This window comes from Passer domesticus, chromosome 7, assembly GCF_036417665.1.
Source record: "Passer domesticus isolate bPasDom1 chromosome 7, bPasDom1.hap1, whole genome shotgun sequence".
In the NCBI taxonomy this organism is placed as follows: Eukaryota; Metazoa; Chordata; class Aves; order Passeriformes; family Passeridae; genus Passer; species Passer domesticus.
The window spans coordinates 37,144,654-37,157,915 of record NC_087480.1 but is presented as its reverse complement, the minus strand read 5'-3'; the positions used below and the strand labels follow the sequence as shown (position 1 = coordinate 37,157,915).

General features: G+C 39.8%; 1 long non-coding RNA gene across 2 annotated transcripts in view; it reads left to right on the top strand.

The window, feature by feature from the left end:
* The window catches only part of LOC135304123 (uncharacterized), a 56,643-nt gene extending 45,127 nt beyond the window's left edge, over positions 1–11,516 (top strand). For both annotated transcript variants that reach the window (XR_010365564.1, XR_010365565.1), the window contains exon 4: positions 8,592–11,516. This is a non-coding gene — a long non-coding RNA (uncharacterized LOC135304123). The remainder of the gene's footprint in view (positions 1–8,591) is intronic.
* Positions 11,517–13,262: the final 1,746 nt, after the last annotated feature.

The window sequence follows — 13,262 nt, the reverse complement described above, 5'->3', positions numbered from 1 at the left end:
ATTTAGGAACACTTCTCTTTGGCATCCTGTACCTGATTTCTGTAGCACAAAATCCAACATTAACTGCTTGTTTTTGTCATATAATTCCACCCCTTTGCATGATGGAAATTTTCTGAGAAAAAAAAAAAAAGTAAAAGGTTCTTTATGAAGCCCAAAAGGTATTCTGGAAGCTACTCTGTGCAGTTACTCTTTATGAGTTTTGTTGGATGTTTTTCCCCCTGAGATGCACAAGCACAGTTTGATTTTTCACTTGCTGGGCCAGGTTTGGACCAGCTGTAATAAGCCTTGCAATGAGATCCCTCGTGATTTATCATGATTTGGATTCATCTGGGCTCTCAATGTGTTGCCAAAGTTTTACAGACCTCCCCATGAGGCTGATTACTGCCACAGAGGAAAACTGTAGGAAGCCTGGCCAGATCTGTGTAGTTGAAATCTTTGTCAAGGTTTCATTCTGTTTGAAAAGCTGTTTTACCTTTCCTCACATTAGCATATGAAAAAATCCTGGCTAATTTCATTTGGCCTTTCAAAAATCAATTTCCCTAAGACAGCAGAATTGACCAATTAATACTTTGCCTCTGTGTGAATGTATGTGCAAAAGAAAGGGAAAATAATAGCTGTAAAACCAATATAAGTTAAAATCATTGAAGCATAGAATCATAAAGGTTGGAAAGACCTCAGGGATCATCAAGTCCAACCTGTGACCAAATCCCACTGTGCCCACACATCACAAAGTGACACAACTACTCATGTGAAATGAAATATCAAACAAAATATTATTTTCAAGAGCGAGTCCTCTTCCTGAATTTTGCTTTGGAAAGCTGCAGCATGAAGTCAGAATCAAAATGTTGATTAATCAGAGTGCTGCCAATTTACAGCTATATGACTTGGAGCAGAACTGGGATCTTTGGTGCCACATCTTCATGGAAAAAATCCATTACATGGGAGAAATTTTTTCTTTTTTGCTTACCAGACTACCCTGAGAAAAAAGCTGGGCCATTTAAAAAAACAGGAGAAGTATAGAAATTCTTCAGAGTGCAAAATGAAAGTCAAGGGAGATCCTGGCTCACAGTTTTACACTAAAAGCTCTTCATCTCTGAGGTTCCTTCCAAACCAAGCCATTGCATGGCAGGATTTTATGAACCTGTGATATTTTGCATTTGTGCAGTTAATGTTTGAGGAAGGAAGTGATTCCACATGCACCAACAAGAGCTGCTCACATAACTGTGCAGGCAAGCTCTGTGTCCTTTATCATAACGTTTTAAAATGTTATGGGGCTTGGGTTTAGTTTTGGTCCTTGACCCCCTCATTGTGATGGCTGATCAGCTCTGCTGTCTGCTGGAGAGAGGGAAAAGGGCACCTACAGGCCTTGTGGGTGGATTTCATTGGCTTTGGGGTGAGACTGAAGTGGGAAATTGAACTTGGGTGTCCCTTTGTGTGGATTAGAAATATCACCAGGAAAAAGAGGCTGAGCACTCATCCCAGAAGCAGCATCTCAGTGATGAAAGGGGTAGGAAAAAAAGTGTTATTAACTCTCCTTTGTGGGTGTGGGGAGGAGGTTAGTTCTAGAGAAGAGTTTAGGAATGATAACTTGTATTTACACAAGTTTACCATCAACTGCTTCTCTGCTTTCTCTTTGAGGAAGACTGTGGATGTGAGGGGGGTGTCTGAGCTCTGGGCTGGGCTGGGTGTTACCCAGCAGGCAGAGAACCCCAGCTCCTTCTGCCTCTCTCCATCAATGCACTGATTGTGGCTCTCCTGCCCATTGTTTGCTTGCAGTGCCTCTGGAAAATTATCTTCCAGCCTCCTCAGAGGGCACAGCAAGGGAAACGGGGCCAGGGAAGGAGGAACCTGAGAGCTGCCAGCACCACAGTGCCCGCTCCTGCCTGGCCCTGGGCAGATGAGCTGCTCACACAGAATTTGGAGGAAATCTGGGGAATTTTGGCATCCTGCACGTTGCCCTGGACATCGAGGGACAGGCACTGAGCTGCTGCAATGCTGGTTTTCAAAATACCAGGCACTCAAGCCTTTAATTTCTGCCAGTTTTTGTGTGGTGAGCACAGGACCAGGAAAGGCAACTACAGTTTAAGCTTGGGAAGATTTTACTGAGACAAAGAGCAGCAGAAGCAGAGCTGTCAAAGAAATTGGTACAATACAAAAAAAAAAAATCAGAAATATTTTCATTACTATGGTGTGACAATTTTGAGGAAAGAAAATATGTTGATAGTCCAAAATATACAGAAAGAAAAACTGTGCAAAGCTGCACACGAGGCAAATTCATCGAGGAAGGTGCAAGAGGCAGCTCTTCCAAATGTGCTGAGAAGTCTTTCTGGCTAAATTGAGTTTGGAGTGTGTCCCAGGTACAAAACAGTTTTAGCCAGAGTGCTCCAGATGGAGATCATCCTGAGCCAACAGCTAACTGTATCAATGCTTTTCATTGACTTTGGTGCTGCAGAATGAAATGGCAGCAAAATGTCCAACATATGATTCCTTTTATTACTCCTGATGCCATAAGTGACACTTACCCTGGACTATCACCACGTAGCAATTATTATTCACCACCATCAGTACTCTTTCCATTGTCAAATCATGAGTCTTGTTGATTAGTTTGATATTTTAGCAATAAAGTAATCTGTCCTACCTGATTTAATCCATCCTCTATTCTGTAGTTACTGCCTCAGTTAGGAAAAAAATGAACCAGCATAGAAATAGTTGAAGTTTTAAATCACAGTTAAAATTAAAATACTAATTTCTAGAACTAAAGCCACATACAGTGTGCATTATATTAATATAAATTCTTCAATATGACAGAAAAAAAAATTACCAGGGGAGACATCCAAAATTAATAACAGCTTGATGTGCAAACATTGAAGAATGTGAGCTGTATAAATGCACATTGCTGTAAAAACTCCTGGATTTCTCACAACTCTCTCAAATTTCTCTCAAAAATCACAGTGCCATTTCACTTAGGATGATCCCAAGAGGCAGAGCTAGCAGGTAATTATTTTGATAACTTTTTCTTTCCTACCCTCAAGCACTTTTGTATGTACACTGAATATATTTCACACTTCATTATTCAGCAAACGTTTACCTCACCTATAATTAGAAATAAGTGAGAAATACTGAGCAGTTTTTTAATAGGAACTTTTCAAAACACACACAAGCTGCTGTGTGATTCTCAGCCCCAGCTGGAAAAAATAAACTAAGAGAACTAGAACATATCACAGACAAGTGAAATCAAATCCTGACTGACAACCTTTGTGTCTGTTCGAGCAGATACAATTTTGGAATTACTGATATATTAAGTTTTCATCCACTTTGGGAAAAAAAAAAAAAAAAAAAAAAACAAACCACAAAAAAAAACCCCAGAAAAGTGTGTGCTGAAAATGCTGACAAACCCCTTTCAGAGGTGTTGCCATCAGATGGTGATATAATTAGGTCCCAGAGTAAGGTACAGAGTGTTGGTGGTGCAAGCTGTCAGTAATTCTGCAGTGATTTATGGTTTGCTACAGGGGAGCACCAACAGGACAAGCAGGGCCACACAGGTTGTTAAGAGGAGACATTTTCCACTAAACCTTTAAAGGGAAATGTTATCATCAGGATTCACAGATGACAGATTTTCAAAGTTATTTAGGTACAAATAATTCTCTGCTATAATTCTGAAGGATGCAAGCAATTTGGCACCCCCTCGTTTTTAGCAAGTACCTGTGAATTAAAACCTTGAGAGTGATGCAGTGTAGAAACAGCATGGAATTAAAAAGGTTTTGTCCATCTGAGGAGAGGCTGAGGGCACTTGGTTTGTTCAGCTGAAGTGGACACTGAGGTCAGGCCTCAGTGGAGGCTGATGGGCAGCAGAGGGACAGCTCTGACCTCTGCCCTCTGTGACAGGACAGGACACAGGGAATGGCTGGAGCTGGGCCAGAGCAGGGTCAGGCTGAGATCAGGGAAAGGTTCTTCTCCAGAGGGTGCTGGCACTGCCCAGGCTCCCCAGGGAATGGGCACAGCCCCAGGGTGATGGCTCAGGTTTAGCTTTTATATTTTTCAGATTCTGTGCTGCTTCAGTGTGTGCTTCTGAGCTTCATATCAGGGGATGGTGAGCTCTCTTCACAAAGCAGGGAGACAAAACAATTCCTTCTCTAGCTGGGGACCAAGGACAAATGATCCAAATCTCAGGCCCAAAAGCAGAAACAACTGGGGCTGAAGAAGAAAAAAAAGAAGTATGGGACTGCATGGGCTAAAGCTGTAATTGGACAATTAACTCCAATATGCAAATGGATCAAAACTTATAAAAATGTGAGACTCTGTGACCAGTTGTGCACTTTTGTGACATTTTGGTTCATCTTGGGTGCAGCCCTGGCTGGGCTCTTGTTCTGCCCAAGGTGGATCCATGGAGGTCTTTTAATAAATCCCTGCTTTATTCTTTAACTCCATCTAGTCTCTGTTCCAGATCAGCCCTCACAAGTCATCAAAGGCTGCCAGAGCTCCAGGAGAGTTTGGACAATGCTCCCAGGGATGCACAGGGTGGGATTGTTGGGGTGTCTGAGCAGGGACAGGGGTTGGACTGGAAGATCCTTGGGGGTTCCTTCCCACTCGGGATATCCTGTGATTCTGTGATTCGGGGTCCAGTTGAAATGAGTGCTGGTAACCAAACCACTAAAGAGAAATGTCATTTTCCACCTGGAAATGTCCACTGAGCTCAGACTAACTCTCCACAGCTCCACATGGCATTGTTGGGCAGCAGGCACCAAACAAGATTTATCACATGTCAGGAGAATAGAGCAGCAGTAATGAACAACTGTAAACAAGGGGCTCTCAAGAAAGACAACAATATTGTTTAAATACCTTTATTATATTACCTTGTCTGCAAGAATAAAATGCTAGAAAAGAATGTAAAAATAACTTCAGGCAACCCTTACTGCACTCCTTGTTCCTCCTCCTCCTTCCTGCTACAGCTTTTTTTCTTGCACTGAATTCTGCAATGTGTTCTCACCTGCTGATTCAGGTCCCTTCACACATTATTACACCACATCCGTTTAGGTGGTACATTTCTATATGTAACCCTGTGGTTGCCTGGTACACCATTCAAATCAATGAGATAAATAAAAAATACCAAATCAATTAAAATCTATTTTATTAAAAATAAAAAAAATAAGATCAGGTTATACATTGCTCACTCCACTGTGAAAATCAGCCTGTGGAAAGAGCTGACACTGAAAAGAGCAGATGACAGCCAGCCAGGCAGTGAAAGACAGATGTGACAGATGTGACACATTGGAGGAAGACTTCCTAACAACACTCCTAATAAATGTGATACCACTCAGCATGCTACAGGAGCACACAGGGATGAAGGGTCCAGTGAGAGCTTCCACTTTGATGGTATTTGTGCAAAGAAAAGAGGCATTTTATAAAAAATAAGGTCCTTTCTCCATTATCTTTTCTTCCATAGAAAATCTAAGTTATATCTGTTCTGTGTTCATTGCAAAGTGAAATGTACTAAATCTTGATGCTTTTTGGGAAAGCCACAGGGTGTAACTGATTTTAGGACAGAACACTACAATTCCAGGGACATCTAGGTACGGGTCCAGAGAAAGAAGATCAAACTCTGCTCCAGATTCCCACTTCAGATACTTTTGTTTGGCCCAGTTAGAGCCACATGAGCTTCATTTGGGCTTTTTATCAAAATAGACCAGCTCTGGGTTTGGTGACATAATTCTGCCATTTCTGATAAAAGTTTTTGTCCAACGAACTTTTGTAATATCAAAGGAAGCGCCACTGAGTTAATAATTGCTTGATTTGGTTTAAATTTAGCATCAACCTATTTTTTTGTGTGTGTCAAGAAACGGAATCAATGAATGCACAACAATTTAGTTAAAAGTTCATTTGATCTTGGACAAAAATTGTTATCAGATGAGGCAACTGGCAGAGTTATGTCACCAAAACCCCAAAATATTTAATTCTTGTGAATATTTTCAATTCAGTTCCAAGGCAGGCACTGCCCTTTACTTCCTTGCTTCTCTTCCTTTTTAGCCTTTTATATCTTTAGGTTTTTATATTGCATTAATTCTAATAATTCCATTCAGACTTCTGATCAAATGAACATTCTGTTCCCATAATTTAAGAACAAGTAGAGAACAGAGAGGGTGGAGATAATCTCTTATTTACTAAGTTTTAAAGCACTTTTCTTCTTTTTCCTCTTTTTGTCACCATACAAAATTGTGTAAGCCGTGAAAACTTTGCCCTCAGCTCTGCAATGTGCAAGTAGAAATTTCACAATAGTTACACTGCAGATGCAATTTTTGACCAGGAAGGAATCCTTTTACTAGGAATAAATATAATAGAATTGCAATCTTGGAAACGTAACCTGGACTCTCAGAGTTATTTCAAAAATTAAAATATCTCATCAAAAATAGAAAAGGTAGGTGTCATATTAATAGAATTCCAGTTCTGTGAGATTAATTAAAAAAAATACAATTCTTCCACAAAGTAACTGCACTGTATCATGTATAAAAATATCATGTAATTAAAACGAATGTATTAATTTGGTTTCAGCGACATTACACTTCATGAGTGGAATGAAAAATCTCATTCCTGCAAGGTCAAGAAAGGCAGACTCCAGCATGGCACTTTGCAAAGTAAAGTATTTTAGACTTGAGTAAAATCATGAGTCTGATTATTCATCACCAGGCCTGGGAAAGAGAATGTGAGATGGACATGGAAGTTGTGCACAAGTGAGCATTTACATTTGTGTTGCTTTTACATTTGTCCTGTCAAATAGTAAACTACTTCTCAAATTAAATTGCTCACACTGATCTGGGCTTTTGGGCTGCTTTTTGTTTATTCTTAGGTGAATAACTTATTCCTCTTCTTGTTATAGTTGCTACAATATTCATCGTTTCAGAAAAGGGATTCTTTCCTTTGCCTTTGGTCAGGAATTATGATTGTGTATTTGCAAGCAGCAGACCACAAGGATACACATTCTAGACATTACCCTTGTAAAAAACCTTGTAAAGACCAGGAATAGAGAGGTGGAAAGGACTTTAATTTTTTCAGATTACACACCTGTTGACATTTTCATTGGGCACAGAGAAGTGCTTTTCACTCTGCAGATCAAGGTTTCACCAAGATTTGTGTTCTCCTGCACTGCAACCTTATATTTCAGAAGACTTTTACAGAATAACTGCACTCTTCCACAGGCTCTGCATACTGCATGCAAAGTATGACAACAGATGTATTAAATTTGCTCTTTGGATTATTTTTATTTCTATGGTCTAAACCAATTAACCAATTACAATGTCAGAGCTGTGGTTTGGGATTTAAATCAAATTGATTGATGATTAGGTGAAAAGCTTTTGAGGTCATAGATTACAGAATCATGGAAAGATTAAGGTTGGAAATGACCTTTAAGATCATCGAGTCCAAGTTTCAATCAGCATCACCACCATGGTCACCACTAAACCAAGTCCCCAGGGGCCACATCTGCACATTTTTTAAACAGTTCCAGGGATGGTGAATCCACCACTGCCCTGGGAGTGAACACCACTGCCCTGGGAGTGAACACCATTCTGGAAGTGTTCCAAAATCTTCCTAAAACATATAAAAACTCACTACAGGAGATGTTGTGGTAAAGCTGTTGGTAAAGCTTTTAAATTATGCCTTGGCTTCCAACACTTGGCAACCAAAATCCCTTTCTCCTTGGGAAGGGATTCTACTCCATTATCATGCCATGAAAAGAAATGCTTTCAGGGAAGTTCAGGAAAGGGAGTAGTAAGAACAGTGAGGCCATTCCCTGCCCTGCCATTGATATTGCACCTTGTATGAAATCCTTACCTCTATTTTTGCCTCAAAATTGGAATTATGGCCTCATTTCATCCACCACCCTGCACAAGACACTGTTAATGCTCCCTGCTGCAGATTAAAGGAAAATTTGAACGGTCAAACATTTGCATATTTAACAGCTGCTTTAGCAGGGTGCTGTGCCAAAGAGGGGATAGAAACAGATTGAATAATCCCTGTTTGCAAAGGCTACCAAGGATGGGTGGGAAGGGGGTCAGGCTGAGTTAGGGGTTGAAGGATGCTGAGAGCAGCCTGACTCATCCATCCCAAAATTCAACATTCTGGAGAAGAACAATATCTCCTGAGATCCTGACAGAGGAACCAAAAGGTGACAGTGCTGACAACCGATCTAACCCAGCCTGGGGACATCTGGCATCAGTCACTTTGTGCCAATAAAAGCCCAGCCCCACTCTTTAATGGGAGGATCTTCTAACACCCCCTCCTGGGAGTGTGTGGAGATGCCTCCCTGGAGTGGGGACCCCCTCAAGGCCACTCCTTGAGGGTGAGGAAAGAGATTTGGTCACTGGGATGGGTGAACGACATCAATCCCTACTTTATAACAGTTTTTCTATCTTTAATATCACTGCTCCAATAAGTAAAGAACTATACTAGTAGTTAATGCTGCCTGTGATGTGTAGTAAATAATTTTAATTAAGATCTTTTGGTCTAATAGTTATCATTATCTTTATCAATTTATATATTTTTTAATTTCTATTAATATATTTTATTTGCCACCCTTAATCCTGGGGGACTATTTAAAGGACCTGTACAGCCCTTTGGACATAAGATACTGCCTGAGACTGGGATTGGATCCAGCCACACCCAGGAATTATGAATTCTGAGCAGGAATTCTGAAAGCCAAGAGGTCCTCTCTGATCTATCATGTCTGTGATTCTTCATCACTGATGAACCAAGCCTGTGGATGTCAACAGATGCTCAGTTTAGACTCCAACCTGAATTGCACAAGGAAGACTCTCCAGGTTAAATGCCAAGCTGTGACGCTCCACCATTATGCAAAATCCACTGCTCAGAGATTTACCTGGTCTTTGCTCCCTCAATTGAAATGTCCTGACATAAATAATTCCAGCATAAGCCTCGAAGAGAGCTGGGAAATGACAACCTGCACCAGTTGCTGGAGAGGGGGATGAATAATGGAGTGTACACGTAGCCACGGGCGAGGATTTGTCACCAGGGCTCTGCAAGCACGGCCACGTCTCACTTCACTGGGACATTTCTAGGGACAAGCAACACCTCCAAGAGCCTTTTGTCCACGGTGAAATGTCACTGCGCCTTTCCCAAAGCAGCAAGGTGTCATTCTGAATACAAAACTGGAATCTCTGACTTGCTACAACTGGAGTCTGACAATTGTGATGCTGGAAAAAAGCTTTCATTCTTAAAAAGTGCATCTGAAACCTAAATACAGTAACTGCAAACACTAAAAAATTATATTCTGACAATTTCTACTGATCCTGCTTTTTCCATTTCATTCAGGGCTGGATCAATTCATGTCATCTCATAATTATATCAATTGTATTTTTTATTTTAAGTTTCTTACTTCAGCTTTACTTTAATCCAGTGCCTGATTTCCCTCATGGCATCCCAGCTTGCTGATTTTAACCCATCCTTATACTCTTATGTTTTCAAGATACTTACTGTTAAAAGGGGAGTAGTGGGGGAGAGGTACTGCTCAAGGAAAGAATTGTATAAGTAAATACTTTTGTAATTTTTTTTAAAATTTTATTTTAATTCTGCATCTCCTTTTAAGATATTTATTTTCCTGACAGTGCAAACATCTTTGGCACAGGATGTCATATCCTGGGATCCCAGATGCACGTGGTTGTTCCTCAGGCATTCTCTAAGTCCCTTACTCCATTTCCAAAGCAGTACTTGTCCTGGAGAATATGACTGATCAAAGTTAGTGGTAGTTTAAAGCATTAAAATATAAAAAAATGTATAAAATAACCCATTGACACCAAAAAACTGATGATCACTTTAGCAACAAGAACAAAAATTACTCAGCTGTTCTTGATTTAATTAAAATTCAGTGAAAACATATTTTTCTTCAAATAATTTACTTTTGTTTCATCTATTTGGTGAAAGATAATGGGCAGCCATAGGATAAATATAAGTTTATTTAAAGGAAAAATCTAAAAGACATATGTTTAGATTGGGGAAAACACTAAATATTTACTGTAATTTGTAATTATGGAATTGGTGTAGCAATGGCTGAGCTGAACCCTTCTCATTTCTAATATTAGAAAGTTTCATCAAACATGGCTCACTTAAAAATTTCATTTAATTTTGTACTGTCTGTTACTATTGAGCTTTTTGTAGAGAATACATAAAACATAAAATAGAAACAGAAAAGACTGAAGAGCTTCTGTTCTTTGTTCTTAGCCATTATTTAAGAAAGTCTCTCTTATTCTTTAATAAAATAACTCAATAACAGCTAACAGCTCCAGGTTATTGCCATCTAATTCTGAAATGATTTTACTGTAAATGATCTTATAAGTACAAATAAGATTAATGCTATAATTTTTTTTCTATAAATATAGAGATCTACAATGTAGTTTTCACCACTTTACATATTATTCAAATAAGCATTATAAACTTTTAAGTACATTTTTTTTCTACTGATTCAGAGTGCTTCTCTTGGAAAAATGTATAAATATCTTAGGAATTATCATCAGCTTTATTAACTTTTCTGAGACCTGAAATTTCTTCCTGTAAATGTCATCCAGATATTAATCTGCGCAAACTGATGAATTATTTGTGATTGTTCCTGTAACCAAAGTGAGCCTTCCACCAATAATTAAATATTTTGAAGGTATTTTCTCAGTGGCTGTGAAAATGAAGAAAACTCCCTCTGCCTGGTTTAGAATTAGGGAGACTTCCAGGGAAAAAAAGTGCCTGGAGTACAAGAATAATCCATTATAAAACTGGGAATCCATAGTTGCTAACACAAATTCTCTTTCTTTAGTCAGCCATTCTCTTTAATAGACAAAAGCAGAGCAAAGAGTTTTAGGGAGCTATAAAGAATGAGAGAACAGAGATATTTCATCTCTCAGGTCACCATCCTGCAGCCTCCTGAATCCATCCCATCCCACAGATAATGAACTCCCACAGGAGCACTTGGGCCAGGTCAGTCCCTTGTGCTGGACATCAGACCTGCTAGTAAAGAATTCTCTTTTTGTCCTGCAACTCCTGCCCAGCTGCTCCAGGTGGGAGCTCAGGTGAGACCCCACCTGCAGAGCTGCCCCAGCACAGGGAGGAGCTGGAGCTGCTGGAGAGAGCCCAGGGGAGGCACCAGCATGGTCAGAGGGATGGAGCAGCTCTGCTGGGAGGAAAGGCTGGCACAGCTGGGATTGTTCACCTGGAGAGGAGAAGATTTGGGGTGACCAAATTGTGGCCTTGCAGTGCCTGAAGGAAACTACAGGAAACATGGAGAGAGACTTATAAGGGATGGAGGGACAGGATAAGGAGGAATGGCCTCCCACTGCCAGAGGTCAGGGTTACATGGGCTATTGGGAAGGAAAAGTCTCAAGCTGCATCGAGGGAAATATAGGTTGGATAGTAGGAAGACGTTTTTTACAGGAAGAGTGATAAAGTTCTGGAATGGTCTGCCCGGGGAAGTGGTGGAGTCACCATCCCTGGATGTGGCACTGGGTGCCAGGGTCCAGTTGAGATGTCAGGGAACAGGTTGGACTTGATGATCTTGAAGGTCTCTTCCAACCCAGTGGTTCAGTGATTCTGCAATTATTCCCCATGAGGGTGGGGAAGCCCTGGCACAGGGTGCCCAGAGAAGCTGTGGCTGCCCCTGGATCCCTGGAAGTGTCCAAGGCCAGGCTGGATGGGGCTTGGAGCAACCTGGGCAGAGGAAAGTGTCCCTGCCCATGGCAGGGGTCAGAACTAAATGAGCTAGCTTGTTCCTTGTCAAGCCAGGCCATTTTATGATTCCATGGTTCTATTCCTGGAATAAGAGACAAGAAATTTGCTCTCTGGATGCTCCATTTAATGATGTGTCCTTTGACTCAGTTGCTGAACCCCACAGTTATGACTTTAGTTGGATTCCACACTATTTTTACAATAGACTGCAACTTGTGGCAATAGCAAGGGCTTCAAGATACTCCAGGTATGAATATGTATGGGATAATAAAAAATAATAATATAACAGCACTAGAAATATATAATGCAGAATTCCTTAATATGCTCAGTTTTGTCTTTTAGAGTATCTTTCTTAAGCAATTTACTACATCTCACTGCCAAAGCTGCCCAGTTTTGTTTTTGTTTTATTATACAATTTTTATTAGTACTGTGTCCATAAACTCTACTCCTAGACAGAAGGAGACATAGTAAAACTGTCATATTCAATTGAAATATTACACAGCAGTGTAGCCACCACTATAAATGAAAACAGAGCCAAAATGTTCCAGATTTGAAAAGGTCAAGTTAGCAAAAGAACAGCCCAGGAACAAATATTGTATCAGTGGACCTGAAGCAGCCATGGCTGTTGAAACACGAATTTAATCAAGTAAAGTTTTAGGAATTAGTGTTATTAACTCAGTAAAGGTAGGGATATTTCAGTTACCGAGTTCAATAGCACGTGTTGTTCTGCTGCTGCCTTCTTGCTTTCCTGGCTGGGTTGTGAAACAAAGGAACAGAAACACAAAGCTTCCAAATTATCTTGTGGCTCCTTGTTATTTTTTTCCATTAAGATCCCTTTTCTGCAGCAATAACCATTTATTTTCTGTTGTGGCCCAGACAGTTTGTGACACCTCTTTGGGATTAGGGAAGCAGAGTAGTGACTCACTGTAGCCACAAAACCCTCTGAGTGCTAAAGCAGCTCTCCAAGTAACCTTTCTTGCAATGAAGATTCAAATTCAATGTCATGTCTCAGCTTAACATCAATTTATGAAAATACCTTTGAAGACATCTTTTTTGTATTTCTAGGAAGCATTGTATTTTGTATTTGACTAGAAAAGTCACCAAGCTTGACAGAGACCTACCTGAATTTCTTGTATAAACAAATATTGCCTGTTGTAGTTTTTTTCTGTATTAGTCTATCCCTTGAGTGCTGGTTTATTGTAATATTATTATTATTATTATTATTATTATTATTATTATTATTAATAATAATATTAATTTTATTTTGAAATTTCCCCCTTCTAATTCTCTATTTTGAAATGTTTACATCTCTGGTAGCTTTTTCAAGATAAAAGTAATTTTAATATAAATCCTGCTGTATAAAGATGTGATGTTCACATCTTCTTGGTGGTTAGCTTGCCTGAAAATGTTTAAAGTGTATATGTATTTTCATACTAGGACAGAAATTAAAGAAGGAGCAATACCATCATTGTGAACCTCAGTTAATTTTAGTCCTTGGATATTTAGTATTTTTAGCCGATTGAATTAAATTATGTAGGTAATAGAAC